Below are 21,274 nucleotides of genomic sequence, written 5' to 3'. Positions count from 1 at the left end.
AAAAAGGTATATTGATTTCATGAAACAGACTAGGATATTTTCTTTAATTACAAAAACCTTAAAATAAGAACTCATCTTTTATAAAGCAGGAACTTGTTTACAAAATCAAAATCTTATCTATATTCAAGGGAAAATAAAATTAATCTAGGAGAACTAAAAACAATCAAACAAACTACTCTTATTAAGCCAGTCATTCACTTGGGCAAAGAGATGATATTATTGAAGATTTTATTGATGGACAAATTTATGCTTGTAAATTAGCTTTTATTAAAACACACCATTAAGATAGGGTCATTGAATAATTGAACATAGAGAATAAAAATCTTTTAATCACAGATTGTTAGAGTTGGAAATATTCTTTGTCATCTTGTGGCACATCGTGTGTATCTTAGAAAGGGTTGCCTGATCATCTAGGAATTTAAAGACCAGGCTGAGAAGATTTTGATTGTAGATTCTACTGCACAATAGGATAGTAATAAATCATAGGAATGCCTAGATCAGGCACTGACACATGAACCATAATGACGAAATTCAAATATTCCTTTGTTTAGTCTGTAATGAAAGAAAGAGAAAGAAAAAGAAGTTAAGGGACATTCAAAATCACTTGAAGCTAATGAGGAGGATTTGAATATGGGACAATGAGACAAGCTGGGCTCTGCTTCCACAAGCTCAGTTCTGACTCAGTCTTGGAACCCCAACGACATTGAAAAAGGAGAGGATTAGAGATTGTATTAGTGGTTCTCTAGAAGTAGAAAACAAATTTGGGGATTAAATGAGGAGAGACACTTGCAAGAGAAAATGGGGAGCTAGAGAGCATGGCTGAAAGTTCAGAAAGTAAAGTCCTACAACATGAAATCTGCAGGAAGGGCGTTTGAGTGGAAGTGCCCTAGAATTCCCTGCTCCTTGTATAAAGAAGGTTTGGAGTCTGTCATGAAGTGCAGAAGACACAGTGGATCATCAGAGGAGATCCTACCTAGCATAAATGAGCCCATTTTGATGGATTTCAGATTTCTGTAATCACTAAGGGTTCTTGCACTTTAATGTACCTTGTAGTGGGGAGCCACATCATGGAGAATAACATTCAGTATTTTGACTGTGGGATTGCATTGTATTGATCACTAATCTGCCACTAGTAATTCATGATAATTAAATTAACTGATCCATACCTCTGAAAGATATTCAACTGAGTTATATTGAGAGGTTAAAAACAAAATGCCTTTTAGTAATGAGAACTTCAGGGAAAGCTACAAGTGTGCTTCTGTGACTCTTATAGAGCTAGAACAATTATTTCCCATGTGTACAGTGCACAGGTTATCAGAAACAAGACTTTGGCTATCATTTTGTGATAGTTTCCCCATTACTTTGGAAAAGCAAAATTTATGCTTGTGTACTTACAACTTTTCACTGCAGAAAACGCATATATTCGAGTAAGTTTTGCGATCAGTCGCGCAGACTGGGTCAGGCAATATGTTGCAAATTGAATAATCATTTTTAAACGCTTTGCAGTCTATGATCTAGACATAAACAAACAAGATAAAATTTATCAGATAATAAGCATTTTGAAGAAAACATTCTTAATACAAAGTGTCATGCATCTACATATATTTTATTGACGTTCAAAAATAACCATCAAGAAACACACAACCTAGTTAGATCTATAATATTACTTATATAATTTTATAAACGCTGTATTATTATTTAAAAGATATACAAGTGGATCAATGGGTTTTCATAATTTAGCTACTTTGCCCCCACTGCTCCTCATTCGTCAAATCAAATAGGTCCTATTTCCCTCATTATTTCTTACTGTAAAAAATAATAAAACGGAGTTGTTTGCCTCTCTCAAAGGTTTCATTACTAGATAGTATGATAGTTTCATACTATCACCACAATTGCGTGTTCATATATGGGGGAATTCGTATAAATGTGCATATATATGGGTTTTTGCATACATGTTCATAACCAAGTAGAACATGTAATTTGAGTGATGGCAGTGTTTGTAACTTACAGAAACAATATTGTGTGCATTTTTACATGATCTGTTTTTGAAATGTCTTTCAACCTTTATTTACTGACAAGTTTAGAACTGCAGTTCATTTTCTTCACTTGTATATAAAATTCCACTCTTTAAAGATGTGGAAATTATTATTTTTTTCATCTTAAGTGGAAAGTTGTTTCTTTAAATTCTCTTGTTTTGCTAGAATAAGCCATTCTAAATACTTCAAAAAAACCTTTAGCCTATGCCAGGTGTTTATATCTAACAAAGTTTATGTCCAATAACAATGTTCTTGAAGACTGGGATATTTTTACCATATCTGTAATACCAGTTGTTTTCATATAACTGTCAAGATTCTGTCTTGAAATTAGCAAAACAGTAAAATGTAGTATAAGTAAAAGCTTTTTCTTTTGAATTGTTTTTTATTCTTAAAAGGTCATTCAGTTGTACCTTTCATTTGGTGAAATTTGTTATTGAAATTTACAATATAAAACATTAGAAGTTCACTGTTTTCAGTTCCCAAATTGATCAGTATGAACTTACCGAGTGAGGTGAACGACAATTCAGGCCTGCAACCAACATACAAAAGAAAGGTTAAAATTGAGAAAAGGGAAAACAATCAGAGTTTTGGGTGCAAAGTATCCACATTGTTTAATAGAATATACTGTGCAAACTGCCTTGTCAAGACCTGCCAAACAATGAGGTGAGCCTTTTGTGGTAGTATCAAAACAGTAAGTTCACAAAATAACTCTACATATGGAACCATATTTTCCAATTAATCTCATTCTATGAATAATCATTTTATGTAATGTTCAATAATCAACAAATCTTCCTGTTATGATACCATCATATTATTTTTCATTTTTATAATTGAGACATGCAGTCAGAGAAAACAATGCCTTGCTTAATGCCACTTAACATACCTTGGATAAGTCACTAAATATGAATTAATTAATATGTAACTAGTATTCAGCTCTAATATATATATATATATATATATATATATATATATATCTCCAATACATTACGGCTATTTTTCTCTGAATTCATGGGCCACATTGGGCTTTCAGAAACATAAATGGTCAGCATAGGCATCAAGGAGTTCTCTCCTTCTACAAAGTCTTGATTTAGTGGACTCAGAACTGGCAAACAGATCTGATTGTGAAGGAATGTTAGATCTGGAAGACAGCCTTACTCCGTACTCTAAATTTAGCAATCATGACTTCTAAGAAGGAAAAAAATCATGGTAAATGTCATTAGTCAGAGGTGAACCAAATGAGCAAGTGGAATTGCTCTTTCTAACCCGCCTCTGCACCACTAGCAGAGGAAATTAAAAAAATCACCTGTGACATGTCATTTCACTTTGTCAGGTTCAGGACGACAAAGCCAATAACACAAGCACCTCCATTTTGAGATTACAACAGTTGTTTCCTGCCTTGTCTATGATGTGTGAAATGCTTCACCCAGCACTGAAAAACTGACTCACCAGATTGAAGAGGAGATACCAAGGCAAGGACAAAAGTCATTTTGATCCATGAAGACGCGAGGGACATCTTACCACGTTCTGTGGAAGGAAACCAAAGAATATGTATAACATGTCCAGGCACAAACAGCCTGTTTCCAAATGAAAGTTTCTCACAGGTGGAGAAAATACACCATTGCCCTAGATCCTGAAAATAGTGAGCCTCCCTCTTTGCTCACCGCCCCCCCACCACCTCTCAGGATCATTAACAAATACACATGAACAGAAGGCCTCATAGAGACTTGGGAGAAGGCAAGAGAAGTTCTCTTTGCTCATTAAGAAGGAGCTGCTCACTTGCCCCTCCTTGGTCCAGCCTGCAAGAAGCAAGGCTCTGTCTAAGGAAGGACACACATCAGAGTCTCAGTTTTTCCTCAGAAAATAAAAATGGCTATTTCAGGAAGGACTGACCTGATACAGCCCCAGGGCTATGCCCCAGGACCCGCTCCACACATTGCCCTCCTGACCTACCTGACCCAGAGGGCAGTGGAGAGTGGGGGCTAGAGCTTTGCAGACACTGCCTATTGTGTTTGCCCTTTCTTCTTGAACCTCCACCTGACTGAAGTCTGAGGAGTCTCCATGAATGGCCTGTTGGTAAAGAGCTATATGAGGTGAGCTGGATGGTCCCACAGATAAGACTCTGAGGTAATCTGGGCCCCCATCACGAAGATGTCCGAGTAGATTTCTTCTCAGCAGGAGTTTTGGGACAATTTGATCTGTTGGGCCCAGAAGTAAGAACAGAGGAGAAGATAGTAACTGCCTGGAAACCTGATGAGGTGAAATAGCTTTCTAAAGTACTTATCTAGAACGCAAAGGAGAATCAAAGCAAGAAACTTTAAACAATACATTTAAATTCCTGCAGAACAATGGTTATCTCTGCTTTTACTTACCATCATACTTCTAGCATGTGTTGTAGGACCTGACACAATAGTAGCCTTCATTTATGTGGAATTGAAAGAAAAGAACACATATGTGAATGTACCAGTATTTACTGAAGAATTTTTTCACAAACTCATTGAATAAAAAATGATTATGCAATTGGTAAAAAGTCACTTTTATAATGTTGCTTTCCAAAAATTAACATTCTTCTGAACCCATCCCTTAAAAGAGATGTCAGAGGGCCTCCCTGGTGACGCAGCGGTTGAGCGCTGGGTTACAAAATGCCCGCAGCCTCTGCAGTGCCGGTTCAATCCCCGGCTGCTCCCCGGCCACCGCAGAAGGGTCCCACATGGCGCGCAGACCTCTCCTGCCGCCTGCTGCTCCCCTCAGCAGTGTACTTCATCAGTCTGCCTGTTCTGCTCCCTGCTCTGGCTCTGGTGAATTCTCTTACCCTCCCGCACTTCTGACTGTACCCAGTGCTTGTATAAATAAATAAAAAAATAAAAAAATCTTTAAAAAAAATCTTAAAAATAAAAAAAGAGATGTCAGAGTTGCTAAATGATTTAATGGTGCTACATTGATTACTCTAAGAACAACATGCTTGGCAATAGTGTACACCACAGATTTCCAGTTGTTACCCAATAGTATACATTTTTGTTATTATGTTCAAGGTTTGGATGAGCCTTCAGTGCACTCAGTTAAAGTCTGCCTATTGTGAATGAAAGATGGAGTCTAATGGAGAAGCATCTGGCTTTGATGTAATATAGAAAGTCCTAGGTCAAAGAAGGCAGTACTGCCTGCCATCCCAGGATTACCCATGTGTCTCTAAACCGATTTGTACACAAATGAAAAACAAATAACACATTTTACCAAGTAGCTTAAGTCTTATATTGCTTAAGACTTAACGTATTTCTTTTTTTTTTTAAGATTTATTTATTTATGCATACAAGAACTGGGATATAGGCAAGATGCGTGGGGGGGGGGGTGAGAGGATTCACCAGAGACACAGCGGGGAACAGAACAGGCAGATGGATGAAATACACTGCTGGGGGGAGCAGCGGGCGAGACAGGAGGTGTCTGCTGGGCCATGTGGGATTCTCGCTGGCTGGCCAGGATAGAAGCCACACTGTAGAGGCTGTGGACCGCTTCACAGCACTGCGTTCAACCGCTTGTGCCACCAGGGGAGGCCCCTTAATGTATTTCTTAAGTATTAATAACTTAATAACTACAGGTTGTGTAATTGTTTCATTTATTGACATCCTAGGCTGTGACAAGTCCATCACCATCATCACAATATTAACCAGGAGAGTTTATTAGATTTTTAATTTCCCAGAAACCTCTCCTGAAGTTTCTGAATCTTAAGAACAGAGAAAATTCAAGTTATCTGTACTTCTTATGAACACACAAGTAATGTAATATCTGTCACCTTTGCAAATTATCTCTTTGATTATAGGTATCAAAAATATGCATATATCTTAACCCTTTACCCAACCAAGTAGACAAGGGAAATTTAAATAAGTATGATATCATTTAATATTTTATTGAGCAAAACTGTTAAGATTTTAAAACAATTTAGGTTTTACATTATGAAATATATAATTAAGATACCAATTTTTCAATCTGTCATTGAAGAATTGAACATAGAGAACAGAAATACTAAAATCAAGGGATCTTAAAGTTGGAAAGAACTTGGAATGCCCTGTATTTAACCTTGTATCCTATAGGATTCACTAGACTTCTAAGAATAAAAGACCTTGACTGTGAAATAGAATTTACTGCAAAATTGGATCATATATGAATGTGTAGCTCCAGCAAAAGGTCAGCATGTACCATAATAAGCAAAAGTAAATGTGCCACCGTTTTTTCTGTAGAAAGAGTCAACAAGAAAGAAAGGAATTATTAAAAGAACACATTAAGGGTCTCCCTGGTGGTGCAGGCAGTTAAGCGCAGCACTGTGAAGCTGTCCACAGCCTCTGCAGTGCCGGTTTGATCCCCATGGGCCGCAGAGATGCCCACATGGCACGGCAGACCTCTCCTGTCTCGACCGCTGCTCCCCTCAGCAATGTATTTTGTCAGTCTGCCTGTTCTGTTCCCTGCTCTGTCTCTGGTGAATCCTCTCACCCCCCAAGCTTCTGGCCTGTACCCCGCTTCTTGTATCAAAATAAATAAATCTTACAAAAAAAGATAAATAAAAGAGCACATTAAGATCTTTGGGCAGTTACAAAATGCTTCTAAATGGAGGCTTTGAACTTGGGACATGTTAGAAAGGCTTGGCTTCACTTCCACATGTAACTGGACCCATGCCTAGCCCTGTAAATATCCCCCACTGTAGGGCTACCTGATACTTCCTTTTGGCTCACTCCAGACTTAGTCTTCAGACTAAATCGTAGAAAGGGGGACATTAGGGATTGCGCTATTCCAGATCTTCCAAGAGGCAGAATCATTTTTGGGAATAAATTGGCAGCTTTGTGAGAGGGAAGAAAAAAGGAAATGGGGAGGGGCAGAAAGGGCTGGCAATGCCTCAGGCAGAAAACTCCTTTGGAGAGAAGGAAAAAGGAAGAAAATTTGGATGGAGATGTCCTCTGAGGAAGATCTGAAAGGCCATCTTGGTTTCAGGGGATAAAGCTGACAATTACACGAGGCCCTTGGTAGAATTAGTGAGCCCATCCTGGCCGACTTCAGAGTGTAGCTCTGAGAGCGGCCCTTGCTCAATTATGCCTCCTGTGCTTCCTGTGTCCGCAAGGATGATTCTCATGATTTTTACCAGCTAGATCTACTCCTGAGTAGGAGAGCTTCGAAATAACATCTTAACAGCTGCTAGTCTGCCATTAGCAATCCATAATCAACAAAATTGTTAAATTCTTTTGTTTATTTGCTGAACATGGTTATGCTGATAAACCAGATAGGTCTGGTAAATCAACAGAGTCTTGCTTTTGGAAGAATTTTAAGGAACAGTACAAGTGTGTTTCCTTGGCCTTTAGAGAAACATTAGAATTACTTTTGTATATGCTGTGCCTAGATTATCAGCAAATGAGTTTTCTTATTATTTTGTGATGATGTTTTCCACTACTCTGGAAAAGAAATATTTACCATTGTGTTCTTACCTGATTGCAATGCAGAAAATACATCTATTGCAGTAAGTAAGGCCATTGGTGGCACACAAGGGAAAACATTTTTTTGAGCACATATATGGATAACTGTCTTCTCTGCAGATTGGCTGTAAAATATAGACGGGCAATATATTTTTATTAGACAATGGGTATTTGGATATAACATTCTTTTTTTTCCCTAAAGATTTATTTATTTATACAAGAACCAGGGTACAGGCCAGATATGCGGGAGGGTGAAAGGATTCACCAAAGACAGAGTGGGGAGCAGAACAGGCAGACTGACTGAAATACACTGCTGAGGGGAGCAGCAGGTGCGATAGGAGAGGTCTGCCGTGCCATGTGGGACCCTCCCTGGCCGGCCGGGATCGAACCGGCACTAGAGATGCTACGGACAGCTTCACAGCGCGGTGTTCAACCGCCTGCACCACCAGGGGAGGCCCTGGATATAACATTCTTAACTCTGAATATGAGATGTCATACATACAAAATATATACAATATATACTGATATATACCATGTATAAATATATAAAATTCATCATTAGGTTTAGAGACACACACTTACGTTATTCCATTCCAGTAAATGATAAAATGTTATCCGTATTTTAGTACAAACCTTTTATTTGGAATAGGAACATGCAAATGGTTGAATGTGTTTTTATAAGGTGAATCAACTTCTCTACCCCTCCCCCACAATCTTCTCCTTCCAGGTCATAGCTTTCTGATTCCTCTGCCATATGAGAGAATGTCACTGAAACTGAAGTTTCAATGCATCATCATTCCCTACCTTCCTCTCTAATGTCACTACCTGTCAACATAGACATTCACTGCATTTATATATTTTATATAGGTTTGGATAACTTGACAATTTACAGAAAGAAAATTATACTATATATATTCTTACATGCTTTCTTTTTTGTGACCTTTATATATACTGATGTTCAGAGCTGTAGTACATGTATTTTCATCTCTTTGAAGTGAGAACTATTTCACTAGGTAGAATAAACATTTACTATTTAGACTCCTACAAATTGATAATTGGGGTAGTATTTTTTTCCTTTTGTTAGAATGGATAATTCTACTATAAATACATTTTTACATCTCTCAGTTATGTGTATAACAGATAATTACCAGGATTTGAATTTTGGGTTAATTGGATAAATACATTCATTGTCACTCACATAGATAAAGCTCAATGGTTTTGCTTCCTAGATTCTGTTTTTTTTTTTTTTTTAAGATTTATTTATTTATACGAGCACTGGGTACAGTCAGAAGCACAGGAGGGTGAGAGAATTCACCAGAGCCAGAGCAGGGAACAGAACAGGCAGAAGGACCGAAGCACACCGCTAAGGGGAGCAGCGGGCATGGCAGGAGAGGTCTGTGTGCCATGTGGGACCCTCGCCTGGCGACCGGGGATCAAACCGGCACTGCAGAGACTGTGGGCAGCTTCGCAGCCCAGCGCTCAACCGCTGCACCACTGGGGAGGCCCTAGATTCTGTTTCTTGATCATGGTATAACACTAATACATGCATACATATATTTTGATGACTTTAGTATACTTCTGAAGAGTTTTGTACACTTTAATTTTGTTGTGACTTAAAAAACCGAAAATGGTTAAAAATGTATACTTCAACTTCCAAAATGAATTTAAGAGTAACTCACCAAAGCTCTGTAATTTGATGGCCTAAAAAGAGCTGTTTCTGCAACCAAAGAATAGTTTGAAAAGATAAGAAACCTATACACACACTGGTTGAAGAAATTCATGCAAATTACTACTCAAAGAACTGCAATTAATGAAGTAAAAAAATTTCAGGCACTAACAAAAGATACATTCCCAAATATATTCAAATCATAGAAAAACATAATCCCCAAATAAGTATAGTTCAATGAAAAATGGTCATATTATTCTATAGTAACTCCTAAAACCCTGCTTGTAGAAATCAATTTTTGAGACACTTCATTTTGATGGAAGCCTGGTCTGAAGTTATTAAATATGAAAAAATTCTTTTTTTTTTACCCCAAAATTATGGCCATCTGCAGTTTTAACGAAGATAACTGGTCAACTGATGTCTGACCAAGTTCTTTCCTTACACAAGTCCTTGATCAGGGACTCAGAGCTGATAACTAGAAAACAAAATTAAATTTTCATAGAAAGTCGAGATATAGAAGAAATCATTCCTACCCATACTTTGCATTAACAACAGTGGAATCTAGATCCCAAAAGGAAAAAAGAATTTAGTAAAAGTTCTTGAGTTATAGGTGAAGAGAGAGCTAAGGCTTACTGCCCATTCTCACTTACCACTCTGACTTCACTAATGTGGGAAATAAGGAAAAGTAATTGAATGATGAAATACTTTACAAGAATTTATAACCTACCTTTGTGACATCTTACCAATTAAGAAGTATCAACCTAACAATACAACTACTTCACCCCTAAGTTACAGTATGGAAATTCCCTGCATTTTGGAATATACAAAGGGCTATACCCAGGACTGAAAAATTAACTCACCAGAATAGAGAGTAAAGAACAAGATGACAAAAATAGCTTTGATCCATGGTGAGAAGAGAGACATTTGATTGAGTCTGTGGGAAAAAACATTTAGATGTTTGCAACAATAGCACAGGGTACAATGTGCATTTCCAATGGACAGACAAATAAAATCCAGGGCCCATTTTAGAAAGCGTCTTACTTATTAAGGAACTACTCCAAAATCTTAGATTCCTACTGATGGTGGAATGTTCCCTCCATTATTCCCCAACCCCTATAATTCAGCAAGAAATATCATGTCAACAGAAGGCTGCCCTAAAGGTGTGAGAGAAAGGCCACAAAAAGTATTCTGTGAACACAAGAGAAAGAGTTGATTGCCTTCTCAAAACTTTTAAGTCAATCCATAGAGACCGACTGCTTTTAGAATAAACATGAATCTCACTGTTTTCTTCAGAAAAGTAGGAAGAGTTACTTCTATCAGGATCAATCTGCAGCAATTCACAGCAAGGTTATACACCAGGGCTACCTCCAAAGGCTCCCCACTTGACCTACCTCATATAGACGAATAACAGGAAGTGAACCAAAATGGGCTTATTCACTTTCCTTTCTAACCACCCATCTCCATCCAACACTGTCACATTTATTGATATGAGAGTGAGAAGCTTGATGGGATAGTATAGATAGCTCCGGGTAGATAAGACACAAAGTTATTCTTTGTCCTCCCTGGAGGCTGTAAAGTAGGTCATGAGAGAAGACTTGCAAGTACTACTCAGTAGATCTTCTCTCAGCAGGAGGCTTAGGACAGTTTGATCTAATGGGTCAAGAAGTATGAGGAGGAAAAAAGAAAATATGTGCAATTATAAATTTTAAGATAGAGAAGATATGTGAAAGGTAAGTTGGAAAGGGACAGGACATCAAGCAGAACAAGAAGAAAACATTTGGAAATGATAATTCAACAAGTGTTTTAATCTCTAGTGGTTTAAAGAACTAGATAAATATTAGAATCAACGGAAGAAATTTTAAAGCCTGAATATTCACCATTCCACTATGAAGACTGTGAATCGATATTAACAGATGAATCCTGAGCATCAGTATGTTGTAGAAGCTCCAAATAACACTCAGTGTCTGTCAGATTTGAGATACCCTGAGACAGAGGACACATTATGAATTTCTTTAATAGGAGGAAAAGAAAGTTGGAAATGGAAGTTGAGATCAATGGGACATTACTCTAAATTACATATTAAATTACTTTGTCTTTACCTCAGAGGTAAGTGGAAGACACTGAAGGTTTCTGAAGTAAGAGAAATGCTTGGTTAGTTATTTTCTTACAGATTCAATAGAAAGAACTGTGGGAGTTTAGTTCAATTTCCATTTACCAGTGAATACCCGGACTTCACGTCCGTAAGAACAGGACATATTTTACTTAAGTATGGCATTAATATTTTCTGTCTCAAGGGTTGTTATAAATTTCAGAGATAAAATATTAGAAGTGTCTATACTAAAGCTGTGTATGAGTGCCTTATTTGTTACTCTAAACATATCAGTGATTTTTAGCACTGAGAATTTAGAAATCTCAGAGACTCCAGATTAGTGGGGAAATAGACTTTAATTAACACATAAAGAGGCCCCAAACCAAAAAAACAAAACAAAACAAAACAAAACAAAAACAAAAACAAAAACAAACCAGCACAGAGAACCAGGACTTTTGGTGGGAGAACTAGTATATACAGTTGCAATAAAATATTAAGATGCCCATTTTCTAAGCAAGACAGAGACAGAGAGAGAGAAAGAAGAAAAAATTCAACCAACAGGATAGTATTCTCCACACAGGAAAATGCAGACAATAGAAATTCTTTTTGAATTTGGACCTAATATATTGGAGCTAACAGATAAAGAATTCAAAACAGCTTTAAAAAATACTGTACAATTTTTTCATTGAGGTAACACTGGTTTAGGGGTATAGGTTCACACCTTTTCAGAGACACAACCTTCCAGAACTAATGGGAAGTAACAAAAGCCCTACTAAACAAGGAATTATATAGCAGTACAGGCCAACATCAAAAAACATGGAAAAGTTAAAATTAGCAAACTCATGTCTTACTTTAAGGTATTAGAAGAGGAAGAATAAATGAAATCAAAAGACAGAGGGAAGGAAATAATACATATTAGAGCAGAAATAAAATAGAAATAAAAAAGACAGTACAAAGTATCAATAAAACCAAAAGCTGATTCTTAGAAAAATTCAACAAAATAGATGAATATGTAACTAAACTCAAAGAAAAGGAGAAAAAACTATAGTAAATAGAATATGAACTGAAAGAGATTTATAACAGGCATTTTAGAAAGCAGGGGTAAAAAGAAATTACTATATACATCTATATGCAAGCATACTGAATAACCTAGATGAAATGGAAAATTCTTAGAAATATGCACCCTTCCAAGACTGAATCAAGAAGAAATAGAAAATATAAACAAATGTATTACAAGCAAGGAAAATGAAACAATAATAAAACATCTCCCAAAAAACAAAGGTAAAGGCCCAGAAAGTTTCACTACAGAGTTCTACCAAACCTTCAAAGATGAATTAATATTTCAATTTAAAATATTGGGAAAGAAGAAATACTTCAATTTGAAGCCACTGTCATTTTGGTAAGGAAACCTGAGAATGATATCACACACAAATTGCAGACCAGTATCTTTGATGAACATAAATACAAAAACCCTCAACAAAATGTTAGCAAGCCAACTTCAGCAATACATCAAAAGGATCATCATCATGACCAAGTGTGATTTATTCAATGGACATCAGATGGTTCCACATCCAAAAATCAATCAACGTAATTTAGCACATCAACAAACATATGACTACCTTGATAGGTACAGAGAAAATATTTGGTAAGATTCAATCTCTATTTGTAACAAAACCCTCAAAAGATTGGAATAGATGGAATAAAAATCAAAATAATAAAGGCCATATATAACAAAACCACAACTAACAGCATACATAATAGCGAAAGAGTGAAAGCTTTTCCTTTAAGATTTGGTGCAAGACAAGGATGTCAACTTTCATCACTGCTATAGTATTAGAAGTCTTAATTACAGCAATTAGGCAAAATAAAGGAATCCAAATTAGGAAAGAAGTAAAATATTTCATTGTGTAGGAATGGATTAACAAAGAAGGTGAAAGACCTATAAAATGAAAACTAAAAGATACTAGTAAAATAAAAGAAAAATAAGAAATGGACATAAAGAAATGGAAAGCTGGGGCCTCGTCTGGTGGCACAGGTGGTTAAGCGCCGCGATGTGAAGCTGTCTGCGGCCTCTGCAGCCCCAGTTCAGTCCCCGCCCGCCGGCAAGGGTCCCACATGGAGGGGCAGACCTCTCCTGTCTCACCCGCTGCTCCCCTCAGTAGTGTATTTCGGTCAGTCTTCCTGTTCTGCTCCCCGCTCTGTCTCAGATGAATCCTCTCACCCTCCCATGCCTCTGACCTGTACCCCAGTTCTTGTATAAAAATAAATAAATCTTGGGCCTCCCCGGTGGTGCAGCAGTTGAGCGCTGGGTTGCGAAGCCGCCCGCGGCCTCTGCGGCGCCGGTTCGATCCCGGCTGCTCCCCGGCCACCAGAGGAGGGTCCCACATGGCGCAGACCTCTCTTGCCGCCGCTGCTCCCCTCAGCAGTGTACTTCGGTCCTTCTGCCTGCTCTGCTCCCCGCTCTGGCTCTGGTGAATTCTCTCATCCTCCCGCGCTTCTGACTGTACCAGTGCATGTATAAACAAAACAAACAAACAAACAAACAAATAAATAAATAAAACATGCCTCCATAAAAATAAATAAATAAATAAATAAATAAATCTTTTTTAAAAAAGGATGGTTTATAAAAAAAAAGAAAAGAAATGGAAAGCTACTCTTTGCTCATGGATTAGAAGATTTAACATTGTTGAAATAGCCATCTTACCAAAAGCAATATATAGATTCAATGCAATGCTTATCAAGGCTCCAACAGCATTCTTCAAAGAAATAGAACAAATGTTACTGAAATTTGTATGGAACCACAAAAGACCCTCAATAGTCAAAACTATTCTGACAATTAAAATAATAATTCAGTTTGGCTAAATGGCAGGTTAGGAAAGAAATCAGTGTACAAAAATCTGTTGTTATGCTATATGCAAACAATGAGCTTAAAGAGGAAGAAATTAATATCCCATTTACAACTTTATCAACAAGGACAGTTTAGGAGTAAACTTAACAAAGTAGGTGAAGGATCTACACAATGAAAACTGTAAGACACTGTTAAAAGAAATAGAAGAATACTCAAAAAAATGGAAAGATATTCCCTGCTCATGGACTGCAAAAACTGACATTGTCAAAATGTCATCTTACTCAAAGCCATATATAGATTCAGTGTAATCCTTGTCAGAGTGTCAATGGCATTACTCAAAGATATAGAACAAACATTACTGAAATATATATGGTACTGCAACAAAACAGCACCCTGACCAGTGGAATGAAATTTAGAGAACAAAAATAAACCCATACATTTATGGACAGTTAATTTGCAACAAAGGAACTAAGAGTATATATTGGAGAAAGGGAAGTCTTCAATAAATGGTGCTAGGAAAACTGGACTACCACATGCAAAAGAATGAAACTAGACTACCGCCTCATACCTTACACAAAAAACAACACAAAATGACTTGATGACATGGATGTAAGACCCAAAACCATAAAATAAATAGAAGAAAACAAGGGTCTAACATGAGTCCTGATTTAAGTCCTGAGGACAAACCAATCTATCTTACTTTTTTTTTTGCATAGGCATAAATTTATAGCTATACTATTAAAATAGTTCATAATTATTTATGAACAACAGTCATTTCTCTATCTAATCTGGAGCTGAAGGGAATCTGATCCTTGTCTTCTGCAATCTCCCTATGTAAATGTCAGTTATTATTTAGATAATTTTTTCCTATGCTATTCTTTTCTCTCTTTAGCATAGATACAGAATTATGTCTTTAAATAGGAACAATTCTGTAATTTTGAACTAGTGATGAAATCTAAGAGCTGTCAATTGCCAATTGCCAATGGATCAAACAAGGGAGTGCCCCTGAAATGCATTATGGGTTTCTCCCTACCCCTTACCTGAAGGGTTCCTATTGGAAGCACAGACACAACTGAATTTTGTTTCCCTTTGACAGTCATTGGATGATCCTCAGCACTTCAGGGGTCTCTCTGAGTGTGGTGTCTGCGTCTTCCCAACAGAACGCTTTTCTGTAGATGAGTCTTTCAGTCAATGGGGGTGGCAGACTTCCTCAGGTGCTACCTGGTCTTTTGCCTTTTCCAGGGAGGAGAGAAATTCTTCTAAATATTGCACATGATTAGAATGAAGTCAGTTAAATCAGATACAGGACATGGTCTTAGATCCAAATTTAAGGCCCGCCTAGCATAGGTTCAAAGGGAGAGATTCTGTGCTTCCTTGTAGGGGTCTCTATTGGTGTAGGGGTCTCCTTTGGCAAAAGTCTCTACTGGCAAAGCTCAAGTCTTCACACAGAAGCTTATTAGCCAATGAATTTTTTTAGAGTTTGAGTTATTAGTTCTATTTTCCAGAGGACTATGCCTTCTGGGATCAATAAACATGTATAATTCCTGAATGACAGTAGAAATAAAATGACTCCATCTGTGTGATTTCATGCGCACTACTGTTCCAACATGGGAATTATATTTATCAAGAGAAACATCTGCACCATTATCTGAGCATTGACTTTGATAAGGAAAAAACTTCAGTCCATCCATGCATCAAACACACCATAACTAGACAAGATCTCTTACCCCCCACTGTCATTTAATTCTATGAAATCCAAATGTCATCAGATTCCTGGTAAAGGTAGTTGGCAAGAACTTCATGAGCTTATTTTGGGCATTATTTGTAAAGAAATTGCTGCCAAATAGCACATCTCTTTAATGTTTTGAGTTGTTTATCTTTTACCAAGCATAGTAAGACCCTTTAAAATTATCTTTTACTCAGATAATTTGTTGATGACACAACACTAAGTAAACAGGGACCGGGTTTAAGAATTCTTTCATTGGGCCTTCCTGGTGGTGCAAGGGGTTAAGACGCAACCTATGAAGCTATCCACAGCCACTGCAGCATGAGTTCGATCCCTGGCCAGGGAGCTACCCATGGCACAGCAGACCTCTCCTGACTCACCCGCTGTTCCCCTCAGCAGTGTGTCTCAATCAGTCTGCCTGTTCTGTTCCCCACTCTGTCTCTGGTGAATCCTCTCACCCTCCATACCTCTGGCCTATACCCCAGTTCTTCTATGCATCAATAAATAAATCTTTAAAAAAATTAAAAAAATTCTTTTGTTAGGTAATTCCTAGGTCTAGTCCAATTTCTTTCGCTCACCTTTTCAATCCATCTTCCTATTTCCTTTTGTGAAGCATATGTTTAAAAATGAGCAGTTTCTTTTTTCCCTAAAGACAGAACTTCTAACTTTGGATTCTGCTGTGTCTTTTTCCCCCCCACCACCATCCCTGATACCCTTTTGACCCCTTTTCCTTCTCCTCTCCCTCTTAACCTCAGAAACTTCACTTTGTTTATTAGTGTCCACTAGTTTTATAAGTTTTTTTGCTTTATTGAGTCATCTGCTATATAAATGTTCAACATTTGTCTTTGTCATTCTGACTTGCTTTACTACACATAATTCCCTCAAACTCCTTCCATTTTGCTGTAAATGGAAGTGTTTCATTTTTCCTTATGGTTGAGTAGTATTTCAGAATGTGGATGTACCACATCTTCTTGATCCAATTCTCTATCAGTGGGCATTTAGGTTGTTTCAATGTCCTAGCTGTTGTAAATAGTGCTGCAGTCTGTGTTTTAGGAGTCTCAGAGCTCTCTCAACAAAATCATTGTCTTTAGAAACTTCATCATGTTGCCCTATGTGAGAGCTATAATGAACTATTGATATCTGAGCAGGCAGTTGTAAAGCTTCTAACAAATCATTATTAATTTTTCATAAGATATTTTCATTTCTAACAAAAAAATAAGTTCCTTACTTTTCTCCAGTTTTCCTTGTTGCATTATAGACATCAAACATATTTACCATGGCATAAATAGGTATTTTTTTTTAAATTACAGAACTAGGAATTGCATTCCCAATAGCTACTAAGTAAGTTAATAACTATTAACTTACTTGTTTCTGCAGACTTAATTCCATTTCAAATATAAGTCTCCAAAATTCCATGAGAAATCAATGCAGCATAGGAAGTTTAATTTAAATCAATTTTATCCTAAGGACACAGAAACCAAAAAACATCAAAAATGATGAACTCAGCAATCAATTTAAATCCTTTTTCTCCTTCCTAAACCATACTAAATACAACCTTTGTACACATAACCTTCACTTTGTTTATTAGTGTCCACTTTGTTTATTAGATTGTGTTTAGTTAGACTGAGACCTCTTAAGTTTTTAGTTTGAGGTCATGAAAATTTATAACTAACCAAAGTTAAGAGCAATGATAGGGGCCATGGATGCATGGAATGAAGACATGGAGGGGAGTTAACAACCTAGTCAGACTGAGCTTGCAGAGGGCTGGGTGAATAACAGACCAACCAGCTGTAAGTAGTCCTAGAGCCAAAACATGTCAATGCTAGTGTGGTGGTATATTCCAGTTTTCTCTTTCTCTTGCCACCATGCCTGGTGATACTTCAAAGATGATGGGACAATAAGTGAAGATCTGAGCAGGCTGCATGGAAAGTGGTGACAAGCTCTGCTGAACAGTAAATCCAAATAACTTCAGTTTTTCTAAAATGGGTAATTAAAGACTTGAGGAGACTAAAATTCTACTGACTGAGCAACAATTAGGAGTCCATTTTGGTGATGTTGTGAAAGGGGAGGTACCACATTCCCCACCCTGTTTGCATACAACCGCCTTCAATTACAAACCCCAGAATGCTGAAACTGGATTTCCTGGTCAGGGGGGTGAGGATTGGGGTCAAGCAATCACACTGGGTAAATAATTGAACTCATGAGAGCCTGGGGGCACTTTTCTCCTCTTGGTTCTGATGACTGAATTGGCATCCTGGTACTGCATGTAAGTCACATGTTGGCAAATTATCTATTTTTCTTTCACTCTAGCTACCTTTGTAAATCCTTTGTAAATAACCCCCCTCCCCTTTATTTCTCTATCTGAGTCTGCTTTGGGTTTGCCTCAAATTCTTTGGCATGGGTGAAGACTCACATCCAGGTCACCTTGTTTCTAGTGGGGTGTCTTGGAACAATGGGAATTCCTGAAAGGATTTGTGCAATGGGAGAACCAAAATGTGATGCAACTAGCCTGTCTGATTTAGAATGCCACTTAGCTCTAAGCATCTGCTAAACATCTAAGCATCTGCTAAACCTGCTAAAAATAATATCAGGCAGAGGCAGGTACTAGAAGACATTTGATACAATTTCCTAGCCCTCTACTCAGTTATGCTAGACAGTATCTACTCTGGAAAGTCCAGGACAGGAACTTTAATGGCACTGCCTGTGATTCTTAATTAAATAAAAAGAAAATGCTAACCTCCAAAACCCTCTGAATGAAGATCAGATTACAGGGGCTACATCGTCTGAATTAGATGTTTCCCAGCCATACTTGGATGATGTGGTTCTACAAACATGAATACATTTTCAATAATACAAGTCTTTTATGAAGTATTCTACAATATTTGCTTAGGCAAAGATAAGTAATTCCAGGAACAAATAGAATAAGCAGAGATTAGTGTTGCTATTGTGGGTCTTGGGCTTTAATTGCCACTTTTCTCATGGTGGAAATCAGACAAAATGGGAATATGTGTAGGGCACCATACTTTGAAATAGTACCATATGAGAGAGCAACTAAATTGGCCACAAGCCCAAGAAACCTTATATTGGGCTGATTTTTTTTTTGGTTAGGAAATCAGTGATTTTCCAGTGTTAGACTTGTAAAATCAGTCTTTTAATGTACAACAACATTATTCTTCACTACTGGGTAATTTTTCTAAACTTTCTAAATTTTTCCAAAATTCCTGACTTGTGATGCCTCCACGAGCCTCAAGCGTTCAGCATTGACAGATACGGTGTTTAAGGATAAGAATTACTGAGAGATACATTTATAGCTGAGTGAGGGCTTCACTCAGACACAGAAAGTACTCTTGCCCTGACTAACAGGTCTCATGCCATTTAGCTTAGAGAAATAAAGACTTCATAGTTTCAGTTAATATCACAAATTGCTCGCCAGAAGCTGGGCTTAAGCTATTGCTCACAGGTCAAATGTAGAAAGCACCTCCTGTGAGGGAATAAAGGCTTATTGGTATGCTTAGGGACTGAATTCCTTTCAGTCCAAATAATCTGCCCACCTCGTGCAGAAACTTCTGGGATAGAGGTGTCTGCACTTCTTCCTCCTTCCTCTATCCAGCTGGCTGGGATCTGAGCAAATTACAATTTTGGTCTCTACACATTAGGTTTGAGATTTCCTAAAATCTCAACTGAGATATCTCAAGTAAGGTTTTCCCAGTATGGGATTCTCTGACAAGAATTTAAGAATAAAATAGTTGACTTGAGAGGTAAATCCAGTATAAAACAGTAGGAGATTGGGGAAATGATGCAGGAATATGAAGGGAGTTTATAAACAGTGAGTTTCAAGCATATTACCACTGTAGGAAAATGATTTTATTACACTGTGAGACCCTGACAGTTGTATGAAAAATGAACATTAGATTTATCCTCTTCAAAAGAGCAGGGAGTTGGCATGTTTATACACCTACTCTCATCAGTCATTGGTTGAGCGATGCTCACAGGCAATATTATAATTTGGGTGCTCCTGACACTGGGTGTAGCAAAGAGATGCAGATGTTGGCATTTGAAGCTGAACATGACAAACTGATATGGAAGGTTAGAATGGATAGGTGGGCAGCACTGACAGCACATAATATCAGAATGGAGATATCATCTGGAGTTCAGGAGCCATGATTGGAAATACACATTTGGGAGTCATTCCCAGAAAAATGGAATTAAAATTTATGGCATGGGGACTACACCTGAGAAAAGAAAGCAAACATTGTAAAAAAAAAAAAATAGATGAACAATGATGTAATATATATATAAATAACTTATTTAAAAAATTATGAGACTGGAGCCTCCCTGGTGGTGCAAGGGGTTAGGATGCAACCTATGAAGCTATCCGTTGCTACTGCAGCATGAGTTTGATCCCCGGCCAGGGAGCTACCCACATGGCACAGCAGACCTCTCCTGACTCATCCACTGCTCCCCTCAGCAGTGTATTTCAGTCAATGCACCTGTTCTGTTCCCTACTCTGTCTATGGTAAATCCTCTCAGCCCCCACACCTCTGGCCTGTACCCCAGTTCTTGTATGCATAAATAAATGACCCTTTAAAAAAATTATGAGACTGGATAAGATCACTTAGGGAAATAGGGAAAAAAAAAAAAAGCTATGCATTCATTACCACATAGCAGTCATAAAAGAAATCCATAAAAAACTGACAAGGCACAAAACAAGCTATGGGGAAAACCCAGAGGGTTTGATATCACAGGAGTCAAGTTTTTAAAGATGTGTCAAGAAGAAAGAAGTAATAAATCGCATCAAATGCTGCTGACAGGAAACAAAAATGAAATGTGAGAATCCACTCTTTGATTTCCAACATGGCTGCCACTGTGGACCTTAAGAGTTAGTACAGTGGGAATTAGGCAAGGTGGTCTCAGAGTAAAGCCCCCCAGACCCGTCTCCAAATACACTAAGTCACAAAACTGATGCAAAACAAAGTCAAACACCGCCGAGGGAAAGACTGATTGTCAGCATACACAATGGAAGCATCAGCCCTATTGAACAGGTAGGAAAAACTCTAAGTGAACTTTGTTTAAAGTAATTATGGGCAATGCAACCCACAGCGGGAGGAGTGGCTGTGGTGCAGAGCTCCTACAGCTATTGACTTAGGCACAGTCCAACATGTGGGCTCTTAAGACCTGGCACTGCAGTGTATAGAGGGGTGCATGAGCAGGCACCCAGGATGGAGGTGCATTGCCAGAGCTACAGAGATGGGGGCACAGAGTCAGGACAACTGGCTTACATCTGAGGTTCATAATACAGAACAGTGATAGCCTGAATTGGTTGTGAACACCTGGACTTCCCTACATAAGAAACCACTACTGAAGTCCAGGCTGAGCTACACCAAGCACCTTTCACCACCACCCCCAACAAAAATATGCTTCACAGTAGGATTTTTAAATTCCTTAGTCTATTGGAGGTG

General features: G+C 37.9%; 1 long non-coding RNA gene across 2 annotated transcripts; it reads right to left on the bottom strand.

Moving 5' to 3' along the window:
- Positions 1 to 239: 239 nt before the first annotated feature.
- LOC119243293 (uncharacterized) lies at positions 240 to 13,687 on the bottom strand. 2 transcript variants are annotated; one of them, XR_005124682.2, is made up of 9 exons: positions 13,638 to 13,687; positions 10,013 to 10,086; positions 9,166 to 9,203; positions 7,499 to 7,611; positions 3,987 to 4,231; positions 3,483 to 3,560; positions 2,540 to 2,565; positions 1,396 to 1,514; positions 240 to 552 (listed from the first exon to the last, which is right to left on the bottom strand). It is a non-coding gene; the product is annotated as an uncharacterized LOC119243293 (long non-coding RNA). The 2 variants fall into 2 exon arrangements; XR_008551412.1 differs by lacking the exons at positions 9,166 to 9,203; positions 10,013 to 10,086.
- Positions 13,688 to 21,274: the final 7,587 nt, after the last annotated feature.

This window comes from Talpa occidentalis, unplaced genomic scaffold (genome assembly GCF_014898055.3).
Source record: "Talpa occidentalis isolate TD23 unplaced genomic scaffold, MPIMG_talOcc4v2.1 talOcc4.13, whole genome shotgun sequence".
Lineage (NCBI taxonomy): Eukaryota > Metazoa > Chordata > Mammalia > Eulipotyphla > Talpidae > Talpa > Talpa occidentalis.
Note: the sequence above shows the minus strand (reverse complement) of the source record. Positions and strands in the feature narration are given on the sequence as shown.